At 38.5% G+C, this 5,000-nt stretch overlaps 1 pseudogene; it reads right to left on the bottom strand.

The window, feature by feature from the left end:
• The window catches only part of LOC121581841, a 47,634-nt pseudogene that overhangs the window by 4,576 nt on the left and 38,058 nt on the right, over positions 1–5,000 (bottom strand).

Raw genomic sequence — 5,000 nt, 5'->3', positions numbered from 1 at the left:
TCAATCCCCTCCGAATAAAACATTTAATAAAACAACTAAAGACCTTACCATTGTAATTGCCTTTCTTACTAGCACTGATTCTGCTGAAAGCTGCTTTATTTAAGAATGTTTTTACTTGCAACGACTGTAATATGTGGTTGTCCCACCTAGCTGTCTTAATGTGAATATACTAACTACTGTAATATGTGGTTGTCCCACCTAGCTGTCTTAATGTGAATATACTAACTACTGTAATATGTGGTTGTACCACCTAGCTATCTTAATATGAATATACTAACTACTGTAATATGTGGTTGTACCACCTAGCTGTCTTAATATGAATATACTAACTACTGTAATATGTGGTTGTCCCACCTAGCTATCTTAATATGAATATACTAACTACTGTAATATGTGGTTGTACCACCTAGCTGTCTTAATATGAATATACTAACTACTGTAATATGTGGTTGTCCCACCTAGCTATCTTAATATGAATATACTAACTACTGTAATATGTGGTTGTCCCACCTAGCTGTCTTAATATGAATATACTAACTACTGTAATATGTGGTTGTCCCACCTAGCTATCTTAATATGAATATACTAACTACTGTAATATGTGGTTGTACCACCTAGCTGTCTTAATGTGAATATACTAACTACTGTAATATGTGGTTGTACCACCTAGCTGTCTTAATATGAATATACTAACTACTGTAATATGTGGTTGTCCCACCTAGCTATCTTAATATGAATATACTAACTACTGTAATATGTGGTTGTACCACCTAGCTGTCTTAATATGAATATACTAACTACTGTAATATGTGGTTGTCCCACCTAGCTATCTTAATATGAATATACTAACTACTGTAATATGTGGTTGTCCCACCTAGCTGTCTTAATATGAATATACTAACTACTGTAATATGTGGTTGTCCCACCTAGCTATCTTAATATGAATATACTAACTACTGTAATATGTGGTTGTCCCACCTAGCTATCTTAATGTGAATATACTAACTACTGTAATATGTGGTTGTCCCACCTAGCTGTCTTAATATGAATATACTAACTACTGTAATATGTGGTTGTCCCACCTAGCTGTCTTAATATGAATATACTAACTACTGTAATATGTGGTTGTCCCACCTAGCTGTCTTAATGTGAATATACTAACTACTGTAATATGTGGTTGTACCACCTAGCTATCTTAATATGAATATACTAACTACTGTAATATGTGGTTGTCCCACCTAGCTGTCTTAATGTGAATATACTAACTACTGTAATATGTGGTTGTCCCACCTAGCTATCTTAATATGAATATACTAACTACTGTAATATGTGGTTGTCCCACCTAGCTGTCTTAATATGAATATACTAACTACTGTAATATGTGGTTGTCCCACCTAGCTATCTTAATATGAATATACTAACTACTGTAATATGTGGTTGTCCCACCTAGCTGTCTTAATATGAATATACTAACTACTGTAATATGTGGTTGTCCCACCTAGCTGTCTTAATATGAATATACTAACTACTGTAATATGTGGTTGTCCCACCTAGCTGTCTTAATATGAATATACTAACTGTATGTCTCTCTGGATAAGAGCGTCTGCTAAATGACCAAAATGTAAATGTAAATATCTTACGTGAGGAAGTCCCTGACGTCCTCTACAGTGAGGTCTCCGGTGGTGTCCAGGCTGAGGTCCGCCATGCTGAGGGGGGAATCCAGGGGGGAGATGGGAGGCGGGGAGGAGAGGCCACACTGGGGGTCCTCGGTTAACCCTGAGGGTTAAGGGTTAAAGGTCAGACTGAGGCAATGTGAAAGGGGATTGGTTGACAGCCAGCTAGTAACCGTTAGCAGAAAGGGCCAAATGAGAAGCGTTCTACGTACCTTCAGCCTGGTTCCGGTGAGTTCCGTTGGCCCGGAGAGGCGTGGCTGTGTCGTCACTATGGAGACAGAGAACAGCATCAGAGCAGTAGCTCGCTGTGTTGTTGATACTGGGTAACGACCCCCAGTGCACCATGGGAGAGTTTAGCCTGAGAAAGGCCTAATCACCTAATCATTAGCTGTTTCCATTAACTTGTCCAGTGATTATTTGTCATTTGACATTTAGAAAGTTTTGCATTGAAAACTCAATTGCCTGCGATGGTGCGTTTCCATTTAACAATCTTGTGTTTATAAGAACAGCTGGGTGTAATGAAGCCTGTATGCCCTCCCACCTACAGTTGAAGTCGGAAGTTTACATATACTTTAGCCAAATACATTTAAACTCAGTTTTTCACAATTCCTGACATTTAATCCTAGTAAAAATTCCCTGTCTTAGGTCAGTTAGGATCACCACTTTATTTTAGGAATGTGAAATGTCAGAATAATAGTAGAGAGAATGATTTATTTATTTCATCACATTCCCAGTGGGTCAGAAGTTTACATACACTCAATTAGTATTTGGTAGCATTGCCTTTAAATTGTTTAACTTGGGTCAACATTTTCGGGTAGCTTTCCACAAGCTTCCCACAATAAGTTGGGTGAATTTTGGCCCATTCCTCCTGACAGAGCTGGTGTAACTGAGTCAGGTTTGTAGGCCTCCTTGCTTGCACACGCTTTTTCAGTTCTGCCCACAATTTTTCTATAGGATTGAGGTCAGGGCTTTGTGATGGCCACTCCAATACCTTGACTTTGTGGTCCTAAAGCCATTTTGCCACAACTCTGGAAGTATGCTTGGGGTCATTGTCCATTTGGAAGACCCATTTGCGACCAAGCTTTAACTTCCTGACTGATCTCTTGACATGTTGCTTCAATATATCCACATAATAATTTTCCTTCCTCATGATGCCGTCTATTTTGTGAAGTGCACCAGTCCCTCCTGCAGCAAAGCACCCCCACAGCATGATGCTGCCGCCCCCGTGCTTCACGGTTGGGATGGTGTTCTTCGGCTTGCAAGCCAACCCCCTTTTTCCTCCAAACATAACGATGGTCATTATGGCCAAACAGTTCTATTTTTGTTTCATCAGACCAGAGGACATTTCTCCAAAATGTACGACTTGTGGGTGATCACCACTAGTCTTGATCCCAACACTGTAGAGATAAAAACACTGGCTGCAGTCCTGACGGATCATAAAGTAATGTGGCCGACTGTGAGAATGCGCAGTAATGATGATAAGAAATACTCTGGTGGTTTTTGGAAATTGAATAATTCATTGCTATTGCATGATGATTTAAAAAAATGTGATTAAGAATCTAATTTCTGTTTAAATTTAAAATCCGCTCAGCCTGTATTACTTACGGCTTTAAGAAGGAGATGTGATGTAGCTGAGCTCTCTAAGAACATTGCTGATATCACAGAGATCGAGCATCTTGATCATAATAACGAGAAAGCTAAATTGATTGATTTACAGAATCAACTAAATACATTTTATGAGGAAAAGGCTAGAGGAGCCTTCATAAGATTCAGAAAACAATGGCTTGAAAAAGGCAAAAAGAACAGTAGATACTTTTTTAATTTGGAAAAGAGGAGAGGGGAACTCGACACACTTCAGAAATGTAAGATTAAATGGGGTAACCTCTGAGGATAGAGAGTTGGTATCAGACTTTACCACTAAAGTTTTATGATCATCTTTACTCCTTAGATAACAGTTTGAGTGACTCTAAGGATCTCCTTGATTCTACAGAGAATGTGAACTCGGTTAGTGAAGAATTCTAAAATCGGTCTTGTTGTCAAGATTTATCCATTATGGACATCCAATATGGGGTTTCTCAATTAAAAAAATTACAAATCTCCAGGTTGTGATGGATTAACCTCTGAATTTTACAAAACCTTCTCTGAAGAAATAGCACAAGGAGGCTATAAAAAAGGGAGAACTACCTGCCTCTCTGAAACAAGTGGGGGCGGCAGGTAGCTTAGTGGTTAAGAGCGTTGTGCCAGTAACCGAAAGGTCACTGGTTCTAATCCCCGAGCCGACTAGGTGAAAAATCTGTCGATGTGCCCTTGAGCAAGGCACTTAACCCTAATTGCTCCTGTAAGTCGCTCTGGATAAGAGCGTCTGCTAAATGACAAAAAATACAAAATAAAAATAATTAGTCTTATACCTAAACCACACAAGGATCTCCTAATTATTGATAATTGGCATCCAATCACACTCCTAAATAACGACCACACAATTATAGCCTCAATCTTTGCGAAAAGGTTAAAGTCGTGCTTGAATGATCTGATTGATGAAGGTCAATCAGGGTTTATGAAAGGGCACCAGATTATCTAATAATCTGATCCTGGTGTTAGAGTTGGTTTTAGTACTGTGATCTATTGGATGACTTCCCTGTTATTAGATTTTTTGATTTTCAGAAAGCATTTGATACCGCAAGTCACAATTTTATCTTTGATTGTCTTAAGTATTTGAAGTTTGGTAATTTTTCAGTTGATGCAATTAGAACTCTGTATAATGGTAGCAATGGCTGTATCAAACTCTGCCATGGAACATTCCTCAAGGTTTAACATTTACAAAGGAATACGACAAGGTTGTCCGATCTCACCTTTTTAATTTTTGTTAGCATCTCAAACCTTATGCTCATTAGTTTATCAAAGTCAATTTTGAAGGCATTACATTCCAGGCCAGAGAGGTCAAGATATCCCAGCTGGCGAAATGCGTCACAAACTAGATTAGCATTGGATATTGATGATGCAGTTCTCTAAAAAATCTCAGGTTTGGTATTAAATCTTTCCAAATGCGAGATGTTTGTTTCTGAAAGGAGCTGTCAATCCAGCAGATCGTAACATCTCTGAAAAAGATACTGTAACCTACCTTTGGTGTAAAGATCACCAAAAATATTAAGGCTGTGAATTCGAATCCTGTAACGGAATCTATCAAAAATAAATTATCCTCGTGGTTAGGGAGGGTGCTTTTATCCAAAGCTGAGGGGCATCCTATCTTTTTTCATCTATTGTCATTCCCAAATCCACTTTCTGTACCTTAGATAGGCTATTGTACAACTTCATATGGAAAAACAAGCC

This window comes from Coregonus clupeaformis, chromosome 15, assembly GCF_020615455.1.
Source record: "Coregonus clupeaformis isolate EN_2021a chromosome 15, ASM2061545v1, whole genome shotgun sequence".
Lineage (NCBI taxonomy): Eukaryota > Metazoa > Chordata > Actinopteri > Salmoniformes > Salmonidae > Coregonus > Coregonus clupeaformis.
This window is presented reverse-complemented; position numbering and strand designations above follow the sequence as displayed.